At 43.8% G+C, this 15,552-nt stretch overlaps 1 protein-coding gene across 11 annotated transcripts in view; it reads right to left on the bottom strand.

Moving 5' to 3' along the window:
- Positions 1-15,552, bottom strand: part of Tle1 (TLE family member 1, transcriptional corepressor) — a 103,893-nt gene that overhangs the window by 11,999 nt on the left and 76,342 nt on the right. The gene's annotated exons all lie outside the window — the stretch shown is intronic.

The raw sequence follows: 15,552 nt of genomic DNA, 5'->3' as shown, positions 1-15,552 counted from the left end.
AGTAGAACATCTGCCTAGCAAGACAAGAAGCCCTGAATTTAAGCTCTAGTAGAATTGCCACAAATTGAAAGAATTAAAAGCTGCATTATCTTCTCCATAAAACATTATCTCAAATCCCATTATAAAACAAGGTGCTTCCCAATAGCATAAAATACAAGCTTCTGTGTACTTTGTGTAACTGTATGATTTCTTAGTATAATACACAGTGATTTTTCAGTGCTTCAGATAAAACCCTTAATAATTCCTAATAAGCACATTCCATAAATAGTTTATCTCAATAACCCCAGCTTTTAAAACAGATCAAATTTTAAAACAGACCGGTTTAAACTTATATTCAGACTTTCTTTTGGAAAACCAAGAAAAAAATATTTTAATACCAAATGGTTCTGTAACAGAATTTTTTTTTTTAATTTTGAAGACATGAGGTGTGACAAACACTTGGTTTCCTACTCAACAGTTTCCCTTAAGTACTCTGCTGATCAACCGCCTGGTTCAATGGGAGGCAGCAGCATTCCACCTAAAGATGACTTCCCAGCTTCACCCACGCTCTGACCAATGAGACTGTGGAGAAGTTGCTGGGTAGCACTTTACGTTCTTCACATGAAGGAGAGAAGGAAGGGAGAGGGGGCATATGGGAGTTCTATTTTCTGCTCAGTTCTGCCATGAAACCTAAGAGCATCCTAAAAAGTATTCTAAAAATGTTTAAGAAATAAAGGGAAAAGAAAGAGGTTCTGTTTGAACAACAAGCAAGATAATGGGAGCTCCCTCAGCCCTGTGGGACCTCAGGCAATTCTGAAGATGGACATCAAGTACTGAGGGAAGGAAGCAGACAGAAGGAGGATGCAGTGGCCCTGCAGACAGTGTCTCTGATACCTGGGCTGCCCAGGTGTCTTTATCACAAAAAGAAGTAAATGCTCATGTTATTCAGGCTACTGTTTTCTGCCCCATTAAATACAACCAAACTAATCCTATTTCTACATTTCTGTCGCCTCACTGAAATGCAACACTTTTTTCCCCAATGAATCAAATGGTTATTTAACTTTCAAGAAGTATCATATTACAAAGCACTGGTGGCTCATGTCTATAATCCTAGCTACTCAGGAGGCCAAAATCTGAGGATCAAGGTTCAAAGCCAGCCAGGGCAGGAAAGTCTGTGAGATTCTTATCCCCAGTTAACCAGCACAAAGCCAGAATTAGAGGTTTAGCTCAAGTGGTAGAGCACTAGCCTTGTGTGAAAAAAGCTAAGGGAAAGCACCCCAATACTGGTACAAACAAACAAAGACAATCCCATGAATACACAAAAATAGCCTTTAGGAACTAGTATATACAGTGGGCATTATAAAAACAGGTCCAAAACAAGACACTGTAATGGATGCAACTGGAAGAAATTAGAAGAAATGCTAATTTTTTTCACTTGACATTTAAATAACAGAATTACACACAGGCCATGTTATAAAGCCCACTGCTTTCCTTGTCTTATCTGAAGAATCACTAAGAGATCCAGAAGTTTAAACCAGAAACTATAAATAAAATACAAACAGTAGCTAATCAAATAAACCAGAAAAGTACCATGATCTGGTAAGAACAGTTTCCATAAAATGAAACAACTAAGTTACACATATATTTTGTAAGGACCACAGTGAAAGTAGGGAAAGAAGCAGGCCTCAACAGCCTCTCCTGAGAGCAACGGCACAGGTGGGTGGAGATTACTTCTCTTGGTGCCACCAATCAAAGTGGTGCCCCAGGTGAAGCCAAGTTCTCATCGACCACCCTTGAGGCAATCTAGGGGCTTCTGGGGAAGGATATTTTATCTTGCACCAACTCCACAGCAAGTTCTATAGCAGAGACTCTGCTTATTATAGAGTTAAACATTCCAGATTAAAATAGATGCACAAAGTACAGATGGGAGAGATGTATACTGGTCTTCAGAAGATAGCCCCGCCCCCATCCCCTCATCTCGGTGTCCTCCTCTCTTAACTGCCTAGGAGGCCTTTTGAGTATCACACTGAGGTGATTTAAAATTGATTCACAGTGCAGGGAACTGCTGCCAGATCTGTGAACATCAGTCCATCCCGAGAGAAAGCCATATAGATGTTAAAACACCAGTCACGGGGGGGCCGTGGAGGAAGCAGGAGCAGCCCACAAAGCTGGCAAGCCTCCTCAAATGCACAAACCACAACAACACAAAGGGGTCTCCACCAGGGATCCTCTGGAAGGGAAGAATCAAGATAGCAAAGCCGTTTGGAAGTATTCCCCTGCAAAAACAGCACCAGGAACTTCTTCAGGGAAGATCACACTGATGGCACGCTGTGACCAAGAAAGGGAACAACTCAACTGACCAACTCTTATCCATGGAAAATAGATTTCCAGATCCCTAGTAGGTGCTTGAAACAGATGCTAAGGTTTTCTTTCTCTCTCTGTGTGCGTGCACAGTAAACTTCAACTTTTGCTGGACAGTGTTAGTTTATATCTCTAATCCTAGCAATTGAAGAGGCTGAGATCTGAGGATTACCATTTGGAGCCTGAAAATCCTAATAACCAGCAAAAAGCCAGAAGTGGGGGTGTGGCTCAAGTGGTAGAATGCCAGCCTTGAGTGAAAAAGGCAAGTGAGAACAACAGGCCCTGAGTTAAAGCCCCAGTACTGGTACAAAAACAAAAAAGCACTCCTAGCATCATTACTCACATGGGGACATTGAATAAAACAAAGGTTTACCTGAAGATAAGCACTGCAAAGTGATGACCAAGACAATGACTAATGGGTGAGCCGCACAAACAGGGTGGATTCAAGGTATAAGGGAATGATGATCTACTTCCCGTGCAAGATAGGGCAGGACAGGCAGGTGCTAGTGGCTCACATCTGTAATCCTAGCTACTCAGGAAGCTAAGATCCTGAGGATCGCAGTTCAAAGCCAGCCCGGGCAGTAAAGTCCATGATACTCTTATCTTTAATTAATCACCAGAAAGCCAGAAGCAGTGTTGTTGCTCAAAGTGATAGAGCTCTAGCCTGTAATACTGCATTCTAGAATAACACATGACATAAAACATATCAATTACTTCTGGACTTTTCCATTTAATATTTTCGGATTGCAGTTATCATGGGTACCTGAAAGCAGACACACACACAAAGAAGCTGAATATTGTATTTATAAATGTCCCTCACACCTGAATTCAGGAGGTGAGACATAAAACATACATGGCATGTATTTATACAACTTCATGCATCAGCAGGCTCCAACAGTGGCCTATGAAGTTCAGGTTGTGGAAGGGGGTACATGAGGAGCTGCTGGGGTGATGGCCCTGCTTTGAGTTTTGGTTAAAAGGCTGATTCTACAGACCTTGTTGGAAAGCAGCTGAGCTGCATACTCAGTACATACACTGTTCTGTATATTTATCCCAATACAAGTTTTAAAATTTAGATTTATTATTTATCTAGTATCAGTCCTGGGGCTTGAACTCAGGGCCTAGGCTCTGTCCCTCAGCTTCTTTTACTCAAGGCTAGTACTCTATATCTGTGTTTTTTTTGTTGTTGTTGTTGTTTTTTAGTTTAGTGGTGATAAAGAGTCTCAGATGTTCCTGGCCAGGCTGGCTTCAAACTATATCTTCAGATCTCAGCCTCCAGAGTAGTTAGAATTACAGGTGTGAGCCACAGGCTCCCCTGGCTTCATTTATTTATTTATTTATTTATTTATTTATTTTAGAGGTTAAAGGAAAGTGTCCCAGCTGAACTTAGAATCTCTTTCACTCTTACTCACCTATTTCACTTATGGCTGGTGCTCTACTAACTTGGGCCACATGTCTAGCCAGCTTTTTGCTGGTTAGAGATAAACAGACTCAGAGATTTGTCTACCCTGGCTGGTTTTGAATTGAGATTCTCAGATCTTGGCTTCCTGAGTAACAAGGATTATAGAGGATTATAGGTGTGTGCAACTGGTGCCCATGTCAGAAGATAGTGGCTTGAAACCAGACCAAGAAGAAAAGTTCTCAAAACTCCTCCTTCATAAAGTGCTGGCCTTAAGTAAGAAAGTGAAGGGATAGCACCCAGGCCCTGAGTTCAAGTTCTAAAACCAGCATGCATGCACACACACACACACACACACACACACACACACACACACACACACACTACTACTACTACTACTACTACTACTACCTTTGATTAACCAGTAAAACAACTGGCTGAAGACACATCTCAAGTGGTAGAATGCCAGCCATGATCAGAAAAAGCTAACATGATGAGATGCAGAAAGGAAGATGCAGCATGGAAATCAGGGAAGTGAAGAGGGGAAAAAAAAATTACAAAATTGAGATGTCATCTTGTTAAGACCTGAACAAGTATCCACAGCAGGGACAATCTGTGGCAGGGTATGAGGCAGAAAGAACAAGTCTGAAACCATTCTAAGGGCCACAGTGATATAGCTCCAGCCACCCCTACCCAAGAGCGCTTCAACAGGGTCCAGCTCCCAATCAGCCTTCTGATCAAGCAGCTACAGCTTAGCATCACGTCATATTCTTTTTTTTTTTTTTTTTTCTTGGCTAGTCCTGGGCCTTGGACTCAGGGCCTGAGCACCGTCCCTGGCTTCTTCCTGCTCAAGGCTAGCACTCTGCCACCTGAGCCACAGCGCCCCTTCTGGCCGTTTTCCATATATGTGGTGCTGGGGAATCGAACCAAAAGCTTCATGTGTAGGAGGCAAGCACTCTTGCCACTAGGCCATATTCCCAGCCCATCACGTCATATTCTAAGTAAATAACTGAAAAGAAGAAAGATGTCAGAACTCACAGACTTGAAAAGTGACCAAAAGGGATGTCGATTGGGAGCAAGGGGCTTTTTGAGTTTATTGGACACATAACAGAGGAGGGAGGACTAAAAGGGAAGAGGCCTTACTGGGGCCCTTTAGAGTGGGAGCATGCTGGAAAAGAAGATGGTAAGGAAGCAGTTGTTGTTTGTCTGAGCAGACTGGCTCCTGCTAATAAAACTATGCTGTGTTCTGCAGCCCAAGGAAAACAGGTGTTTATACACTTGTTGATCTGCTGGAAATAGATCGAACTGCAGTGGCAGAACCCAGTAAACAGTAAGAAGAACAGACCCTGGAGATGAGGGCTGAGGCAAGGCACTGCTGATGTGAAATTTCCTGCTCTATTAGCAAGTATCAAAAATCCAATCACAAGCCAGGGACTGGTGGCTCACACCTGTAATCCTAGCTACTCAGGAAGCAGAGGTCTGAGGATCATGGTTTAAAGACAGCCCAGGCAGGAAAGTGGGTGAGACTCTTATCTACAATAAACTACTACTCAGGCTGTAAGTGGTGCTGTGATTCTAGTGACAGAGTGCTAGTCTTGAGCCAAAGAAGCTCAGGCCATGAGTTCAACCCCAGGACTTGCACAAAAATCCAATCACAAGCCAGTTGCTAGTGGCTCATGTATGCCTGTAATAAGGAGGATCATGGTTCAAAGCCAGCCCAGGCAGGAAAGTCTGTAAGTCTTTAATCTCCAATTAACCACCAAAAATTCCAAAAGTAGAGCTATGGTTCAAGTGGTAGAGTGCTAGCCTCAAACAACAAAGATCAAGGACGGCACCTAGGCCCTGAATTCAAGACCTAGGACTGGCACCAAATAATCCAATCACATTCAATACCTTCACTTGCTCTTTAAACTCCTGAGGGCTCTTGAGGCCTTTTACAATTCAGGGCCAGTAAGTCCTACTCTATGTGACCCCAAGTTCTCTGCCATGTAAGACAGCAGGCCAGTGCCTCACAATCTATCACGTCGCCCAGTTCACACGGCTCTTCCTTTCTGTCTGAATCAGTGCCACTTACTTTCTAGGTACAAGCCACTTCCTCACTCCCTCTATCTGCTATCTCCTCCTTCTTTTCTAGGATGCTTCTCCAGGACCCCAGCTTTCCCTACACACCTCTACTAGAACGTTGATGACATTGGACATTTCTGTCCTTCCCAAGGCAGAGATCTTCAGGGAAAATGGAATGACTTCACCAGTCCACCAGAGCTGGCAATCAATCAATGAAACAGAACCTCACTAGTCCATCTACTGTTCCCATATCACTTAGAAACTAAGGTACAGCAAAGTAAGAGGCTAAAACAGAGACTTCCGTAGGTCATACCATCCAACTTCTCTAAAAGATCACTAGCAGCCACACCAAATATGGCAAAAGGGAGCATGGGCTTTCCAAGGGATAAGACAGTCTTTAGAAAGCTAATTTAGGCCACACAGAAGACAAGGAAAGCAGCTATGGGAACTGGGTAAAAGCCATAGCTTTTTCTCTAAAATAACTAAGTTCAGTGGCTTCTGGGGAAGCAAGGGCAAGGGGGCTGGGAAGAAGCTCCATCCTGTGTCTTGGCCTTGGAGAACAAGACCCACACAACCAAGTTGGGGAAGAAGGATGAAGAGGGACTGGCTGTAGTTTCAGTTCAGTCACCAATAAAGATGAGGGTAGGGAGGGGTGAGCTATAAAATATACTTGGACCCCATATCCCTATTTGTGCAATGTCCCTTGAGCAATCAGCCTATGAACAACAAAACTGAGGTATGGAATGAATGAAGCCACATGGGAATGTACTTCAAGAGAAGGGAGAAGAAGAGTATATGTTCAGTCTTTAGCTTCTATACCAGAGTTCATTTTTGACAGATGGAGAGAGTATCCATCTGTACCAAGGCACCAGTGGCTCTCTGAGGGGGCAGAGGTAGGCTTCTAACCTAGTGTGAACAGAGCTCCTAACCTCTACACCAGGACCACCACCTCCGACATGTCCCTTCAGAGGGACCCGTGACACCGGTTGGGATGGAGACACGCGCCATAATCAGTGTGCTTCAACACAGAGCTCAGAATCAAGAGACCTGGATACAGGACACTTTAAGGACTGAGAACAACTGACTACCTCTAAAATAGGTGAGAATTGTGTAGTTTCTGATCCTGGACGATACTTGACCTGAGGGGGTGAGGTAGGGCATGAGAAAAATCAGAGCCTTATTAATCTAAGACTTTAAGTGGCCTTTTGGTGTACAATTTACTTGCTTACACGCAAAATCTTCTTGTCAATGACAGGATTTACTTTACACACACACAATACTCTCTCTCTCTCTCTCTCTCTCTCTCTCTCTCTCTCTCTCTCTCTCTGAAGGTCTAAACCCAAATAAATATCTGTAAGGATTTCTTCTCTGACAGAGTTTTCCAACTGGGCATTTCTGCATTCACCTAAGTAGCAGAATGCTATGGAATGGGAGTCCACATCTTATTCTCTTTTTCTGTCTTTTTCTCTACAATCTAAGCTCTCTAAATAAAGACCAACTAGCAGAGAAAATAAGGGATACTATTACTGGATGCCAGTGGCTTATGCCATAATCCTAGCTTACTCCAGAAGCTGAGATCCCGAGGATTTCAATTAGATAACAGCCCAGATCCATCTCCAACATAACCAGCAAAACACTGAGCTGGAGGTAAGGCCCAAGTGGTAGAATGCCTTCCAAGAAAGCAAGCTCAGCAAGGACAAAGTCCTGAGTTCTAATCTTGGTACGAGAGAGAGAGCACATCTAGTTGATAAAAAGTACTTTTTCCAGCTCAAGGCAGCACACAAGAGCCCAAGTCCTAAGGCCTATTTCCAGCGAGTGAACCTTTCCAAGTTTCTAAATGTGCAGAGAATGGAACACGGTCACTATGCAAGACAAAAAGACAAACTGGAACTGCTGAGAAGTAAAAGACAGCCATTTTAAGGCTACATAAAATATCTTAGCAAAGCCACCATCTCTAGACAACCATGAGGAATAAATATACAGGCCTTCCTCCATCACTCAGGAGTTACTGCTGAGCAAGGGACAACTGTGGTCACTTCATCTCAGTTTAACTTCCACGAATGAGGAACCAGCCACTTACTCCCAGACCATCATGGGGTAGGAAAGCAGAAACTAAACTAAACCCCATACAGCAGTAACAAAGCACAGAACAGGCCTTCTTTTACAGGCTGCAAAAGTATGTCACATGCTTTTTAAAAAATAAAAACGCAAAGTCACTGTGATGGTTAATTTTACGTGTCAACTTGAGCTTGCTAAGAAATGCCAAATTGGCTAGTGAAACATGACTAAGGGGTATGGCCTAGAAGAAATTGATTCAGTTGGCTGACCCCACCCATGCAAGGGGACGTCACTGGGAATGAGCCAATCCACTGAGGTCCAGAACAGGACAGAAAGATGGAGGGGGGAGGAGGAATGTGCTCTCTGCTTCGGCTGGCACATCCACCTTCTGCTCTCAGGGCACCAGGCTTAGACTAGGAGTTAACACCTTCTGCTCACATATTTCTCAGACCTTATGATAGGGGTCAAACTACCCCCTAGCTGGCTTTCCTAGGCCGCTATGGGTGTGTGTGTGTGTGTGTGTGTGTGTGTGTGTGTGTGTGTGTCTTTCTACCTACCTACCTATCTACCTACCCACCTACCTTGTATACTTTATTTTGTTTCCAGTCATGGGGCTTGAACTCAGGGCCTGGATGCTGCCCCTGAGCCTTTCCACTCAAGGCTAGTACTCTACCACTTTGAGCCATAGCACCACTTCCAGTTTTCTGGTGGTTAACTAGAGATAAGATTCTCATGGAATTTCCTACCCAGGCTGGCTTTAAACCAGATCCTCAGATCTCAGTCTCCTGAGTCACCAGGACTATAAGCATGAGCCACCAGTGCTTAGCTCATGTGCCTATTTATCATGTAGCTATTTTCTAGCTGTCTATCTACATACCTACCCATCATCTTATTTACTGACTACCGACAATCTAGTTACCGACCTTCCTATCATTTATTTATCTATCCATACTCCTTCCCTCCCCACACTGTCTACCTAGGCACCTAATACCTACCTATCTAATACTTACCTATTAGTTCTTTCTGTGAAGAACCCTAATGCGATCATAGGAAGTATAAAGAGGACTAAATGTTTTAATCTCCTAAACAAAGACAATAAAGAATGGGAAGCAGAAGAAAGTGATGAAGGGAAAGTGCCAGGGAGGGGAAGATCCCTGGCTGCTGAACTACGTTCTGGCTGGAAGCCTGGGATATTCTCTGGCCACGGCTATAAAACAGGTTTTCCTAAGAGGTAATTGTATCCTAAAGGCAGGAAAAAAAATTCCTTTCCCTTTAGATTCTACATCCAAAAAGATACTTTAGAAGACTTATTTAAACACTAAACAAGTAGGTAGGAGATTTCTGAATTACATGTCTGGTCTTAAAACACAGGGTGAAGAGACCTGGAACTAAACTAGAATCTGAAAGCACCCCATGATCAGTCTGAGTTACTGCTGTCCTCCGGGGGCTCCTGTAGAAGACGGAGAGCACAACCCCCAAGAATTCCCAGAGGAAGCCAGGTGCTACACAGCCAGAAAGAAAAGTTTCACATTTCTCTACCAATGATCTACTCAGTAGAAGGGAATACACTTCCTAAGACTAAGAATTAATTCGCATTCAGTTGACTGAACAATACCAATTAAACCTAGCCTCCAGAGTTTGAAAATAAAGCTTAAGATTACTGCTTAGAAACCAACTCTACTGAATTCTGAAGTGAAAGAAAAAAAAAGTAGAAATCTTCCTTCAGAAAGGATGGCACACAGGGTCTAAAGGTAGGCTTAGCTCCTACCTCTTCAATGCAATCAACATTTATATACTGGGTATCTCTGTTCAAAGGGTCAAGGAAACTTCAGGCACTTCAATTCTAGAGCTAGGAAGCCGATTTTCATCTTCTTCATGACTCCTCTAAACCAGGGTGGACGTGTGGTGCTGTAGGAAGCGCACCATGGGTGCGAGGCCTCTGCAAAGGCTTCATGAAGAAAGAAGCAACCAAAGTGATCTTTGAAGGACTGAAAATCCTTGCAGAGTGCATGGTTTGGCTAAGGGTGCCCCAAGCACCAGCTTGTGGCACTAGTGGGAGGCAGTGACCCTTTGGGAGGGTGAGGCCTAGGGGAAGGAAGATGAATTACTATGGATGGGACCTCAAAGGAGATCATTAGCTCTCTGGCCTCTTCCTGTCTTTTGCTCCACCACCCACTTTCATGCCATGATCCTCACCACAGCCCCCAATCAACGGGGCAAACTGATGATGTACAAGAACCTCTGGAACTGTAAGCCAAAATCAACCTTTCTGATTGTTTTGGGTATCCTCACAATAACTAGGGCTGGCTAACACCAAGGAGAAGAGATGAAGACTAGTGAGAAGAGAAGATGTGCCAGGAAACAGGAAAAGCTTTTGCACAGGAAGCAGAGAGGCTGGGGTGGTATTACCAATAGACTCCTGAATATCAGACTCAATGTTCAAAGCTGGAAGGTCTCTGAGCAAGACCTGAATGAACCTGACGAGTGCTTCCTAGTAAGAATAACTTAACAGTGATCTGATCAGGGTAGGGAAGACAGAACTCATCCATGTTCTTTGTGGGGATGAAAAAGCAATGGATTTAGCGAAGAATAAGACTAGGTTAAAGAAAAATCAAAGGAGAGGATCTGAGGCTAACATATGGGACCAGTAAAATGCCTTTAAATAAGACAAGAGAACTTAGGAGACACAGGTACAAGTATGAGAGAAAAATTGACCAGGTTGGCTAAGGAATTTGCTTCATCTTGTTTCCACCATCACTGACAGTACATCAGTGATATACATGAAATTGTACAATGTAAATCATCCTGGCCAATCCCACACTTTGAAAGCAATGTGAGCTCACGGGGCCTTTGCATATGCCAGTCCTGTGACCCAAAGGTTCACCCCCTGTTCCTGAATGGGTTCATGGAACTCTGAAAAACATTTTTTAGGGAATCTCTCCTTTGACCTTCCCCAATGGGAGCTTCCCCTCTTTCTTGTCATGTATGCTGACTGAACAGTGTTATCACAGTTCTTATGATAGCAACTACAATTCTACATTTCTCTATTATCCAATTATCGCCTTGAAAAAGTTTAGTACATGCTATCCCCAAATATGCTATTTGGGTATCTTGAAGCTGAAGCCACTTGAGACATGAGAGATGCATGAAGGACTTTGTGGACCACCTCCCTCCAACATAAAAACTTCCTGTAAGATGTCAGCCTTCTGTAATCTCTCACCGTAGTCTGGAAGTGAACTGAAGTGAACCACATAATCCTGCCCTTTGACTCCATTTTTTCAGTGTCTCTCCATCCCCACTGTACAGGTGACTCTGTTCAAGTTCCTTTCTCTACAGCAGGGTGCTGGTGGCTCTCACTAACTACTCAGGAGGCTGAGATCTGAGGATCATGGTTTGAAACTAGCCTAGGCAGGAAAGCCCATGAGACTTTTATCTCCAACTGACCAGCACAAAACTAAAGTAGAGTTGTGGTTCAAGCAGTTGATTGCTAGCCTTGAGCACAAACGTTTGGGGACAGCTCCCCAGCATAAAAATAAACAAATAAACAAATAAATATAAATAACAAAGTACTTTCTCTGGTCTTATATTCTTATATTCTTATCCCTTCTTTCTATGAAAAGGCATATAGGAGCTCCCTGCTTTGGTAACTTCTTCACATCTTCCTTTACTTGTGAGGAAATACAACTTGTGTGCTGTTTTTCCCTCTGATTAATCTGCCAGATGGCAGTTTCATTTCTAAGTCCAGTGGAAACTCCAAGAGGGTAGAGGGGCATGATTCCTCCCCTCCACACCAGTCCACGATGCCCTCTGCCCACAAGGTAGGTCTCCATGCCATCTGCAAGAGACAGGCAGGAAGGAGCTGTAGCAGCATCTAAAGCTTAGTGAGCAGGTGGTGTGGGAATCTGATGTGCCTCCTAGAACAGAAGGGCTCTGAAGAAAAGCCTGGTGGTGAAGTGGAGGTCTGTAATCTGTCCATGGATGATGGATTGGCCATGCCCTGTGTGGTCTTGGGGGTAGAGAGGACTAGGATTGATGAGTCAGTGTTTCAGGGTGACAGATTTCTGCTCAAAGCCTGGAAATGATTTCATCTCGCCATACACTCCATCCCCAGACACAGACACAGTCACTGGCTGAGGGTACATGAGCAGACCCGAACCACAGAAGAACCTATTTACTCCTGGGATCTGAAGGTCACTCTGGCACCAGCTGAGCTCTTGTGGCTTAACGCCCTTCGAACTCACTTACCCTCTTCATGACTCCTCACACTTTCTCTGTCTCTGGGCAAGACCTTCACTGTAACTGTTCCCAACAGACCACCCACTCCTTCTTGTGGTTGCTTCAGCATCCCACAAAAGCCCTGGACATTTTTACAAGCTTCTCTACCACCCACTGCACTGCTTCCATCACCCTCACTGCACTTTAACTATGGTACTATCTGTTCTTTGTGCCTCCAAAGGCCTCTTTCTCCAAGTGTGCCCAGGCCGGCACTGTTTTGACATGCAGGTCACGGTCAAGTCCGCACACAGAACCATGCCTTCCAGCCATGCTTCCCCCACGTTCTTCCAGCTGGCATTTCTCATTTCCACCGTGTTCCTCCTAACCCTGGACATATTGACTTGCCTCCGTGTTTCTCAAGACCCTCAGATTGGCACAATTTAACAGCACAATCTGTGCACCCTGGCTGCTGCCTATATTGGAAGAGTCACAAGGGTAATTAACCATTCAAGAGACTTCGGAAAGCAACTGAAAACTGCTGAAGCCTTACAATGATAACAAATGCTTCAGACTTGAATTTGTCTTTTCCTGTAAGTTCTTTTTGTTGTTGTTGTTGTTATTGTTGTTGATCATGGGGATTGAAGTCAGGGCCTGAGCACTATCCCTGAGCTTTTTCACTCAAGGCTGGAGCTTTACCACTTTGAGCCATAGTGCCACTTTCAGTTTCCTGGTGGTTAACTGAGGTAAGGGTCTTATGGATGTTCCTGGCCAGTCTGGCTTCAGCCCATGATGCTCAGATGGCAGCCTCCTGAGGAGCTAGGATTATAGGCGTGAGCCACCAGCGCCCAACCAAGTTCATTTTTTAAATTGCATGTTTCAAAGATGTCAGCCTTTGACACACTTGGAAAATTGTAGCTGGTCACCATAAATGTTTTGAGAATGCACTATATGGCAAAAACAACAAATCTTCTTACACTAGCTAATGGGTTAATATTGACAAGTAAGAAAACAGATCCACGATCTCAGCAAAGAGGCTGCTCATTCATTCCTCTGCTATTAATTAATCCGACCTTCCTCATGTAATATGGCTCCCTTCAAATGTGAAAAATAATGTTTAAAAATACATTCTGGCTGAGCATGGTGGCTCACATCTGTAATCCCAGCTACTTAGGAGGCCAAGATCTAAGGATCGTGGTTCAAAGCCAATCTAGGCAGGAAAGTCCATGAGACTCATATCTCTAATTAATCACTGAGAAGCCAGAAATAGAACTGTGGTACAATGGTAGAGTAGCAGCCTGGAGCAAAAAGCTCAGTGACTGAGACAGCACCTGGGCCTTGAGTTGGAGCACTAGGACTTGCTAAGAAAAAAAACCCATAAACCACATACCTCTGTTTTAGAGATAACAATGACAACTCAGATCCAGAGATCAAATGGCCATTTTTATCAAGACTAGAGAAATACCCCTCACAGGTGAACCTTATTATTTTGCTATTATTTCGTTGTCCTTGTCCCTATATTGTATCCCAGCTTACCCAACATTTTTTTTTTTTTTTTGGATCAGTTGTGGGGCTTGAACTCTGGGCCTGGGAGCTGTCTCTAAGCCTTTTCACTCAAGGCTAGTGCTCCTACCACTTAAGGCACAGCGCCACTCCAGTTTTCTGGTGGTTAATTGAAGATAAGAGTCTCATGGACTTTCCTGGCCAGCCTGGTTTTGAACCATGATCATCAGATCTCAGCCTTGTGAGTAGCTAGTATTGCAGGAGTGAGCCACTGACACCTGTCAACTTTTTTTTTTTTTTAAATTGGAACTACCAGAGGCCTTGCACTTGTGAGGCAGGCACTCTACCATGTAAGCTTCAACTCTAGTCCTTTACTTCACTTAGCTCTTTTGATAGGGTTTTGATCTTTTGCCCAGTCAGTCTCAGACCATGATCCTCCTGTATATACCATCCATGGAGCTGGGATGACAGGCAATTACCACGTGATGGGCTTGCTCACTGAGTTAGGATGGTGCTAATATTTTGTCAGGCTGGCCTAAAATGTGTCAAGGCAGAACTTTCTGCACCAGGCTTTATACTGCTTTGAACACCCCCCCCCAAAAAAAAAATGGGGGCGGGGGAGTTGCTCAGAAGCCAAAACTATTTAGCTCCAATATGTTACTCTCTCACACTAGTATACACATGCAAGTACATACACACACATACACACACACACACACACAGGAACAGGGTCCAAACTAAGCATGCCCTGCACACCCTGCCCCAGCACTTTAGTGCACAGCTGTGCCTGGCCACCCCAATTGTTTCTTATATTACCCTCAAGATCTCAGCTGCTGAACAACTCTGTATACCTCTGACACTTGAAGATGGTTTTCCCTAAGGCTCAGTCAACCTTGGCCTTAATTTGTCTATTAATTCCTCCAAAGATTCATCAGCTAATTCACATGATTTTGTCATAGGCAGCACTAATCATTTGCCCTTTATCTGCTCACCAATCCAACTGAATTACAACAATTACACTGCCAGGAGTCATAGGAAAAGTAACCATCTTCCTCCTCCCCCCCCCCCCCGCCCCCCCGCTGCAAGTGCCTGAGGATGTCCAGGTTGGCAGTGGGCATGCCTGAGCACGTGTGTACACCACAGAACAGCTCAGCTCATAGGTACTCAACTTGAATGGAGTTCCTAGCTAAGTCCCTCCTCCCACTCATTCTTCATTGGGCCAATAGGTCACCTTAAATTCTTGACATCTCTGCTAACTGCTAATGGAGAACAAAGGTCTCATTGCAACATGAACCATGGAATGGTACGCATGAAAAAATGCAGCAAGAGAAGTTTGCTGTGAAGGTGATAAAGAGCTTTTCCTCAGGCCAGTGTTTTACTTGAAATAAGACTCCAATAAAACCACACAAGGAAGCCTAGTGGGTGAACAGACCATCCCAAAATCATGTGGTAATGTAATAAGCAAGTGATGCAGAGATAAAAGCTGAGGGCAACCACATAAAGGCAAAGTGAAATGACAAAAGATAAATCAAAGACCTGTGCCACAGCCAGTGATTCCCATCTGCAATTCCAGAACTTGAAAGGCAGCAGTAGGAAGATTGCAAGTTCAAAGCTACCCTTGGCTACATAGTGAGTTTCAGGCTGCCCTGGGCTATACAACAAGACCTTGTGGGCTTCAACAAACAAACAAGGGGGGGAAAAAAACCTGAAGATTTAAGATAAGTACCATAAGGATTTCTTATTTGGAAAGTCAACATTTCAAAAGGCCTTCTACCAATTTTACCATGGCAAAAGGCCACAAGAGAATCTGCTGTATTTCAGATAGGCATACTTGAATATTATTGCTTTTATAAAAGTTGAGAATTTCACTAATTCTTTGAAGTCATGCTACTGATAAACTAACATCACTGAAAGTGAGTGGTTCTATTTGTGATAAAACTGAGGTTTTCAAGTTCTGAATGCTCCTGGGCCTTTTG

The sequence above is a fragment of the Perognathus longimembris genome, chromosome 1, assembly GCF_023159225.1.
Source record: "Perognathus longimembris pacificus isolate PPM17 chromosome 1, ASM2315922v1, whole genome shotgun sequence".
NCBI classification, from domain to species: domain Eukaryota; kingdom Metazoa; phylum Chordata; class Mammalia; order Rodentia; family Heteromyidae; genus Perognathus; species Perognathus longimembris.
The sequence above is the reverse complement of the archived record's forward strand: the minus strand, read 5'-3'. Positions and strand labels throughout refer to the sequence as shown.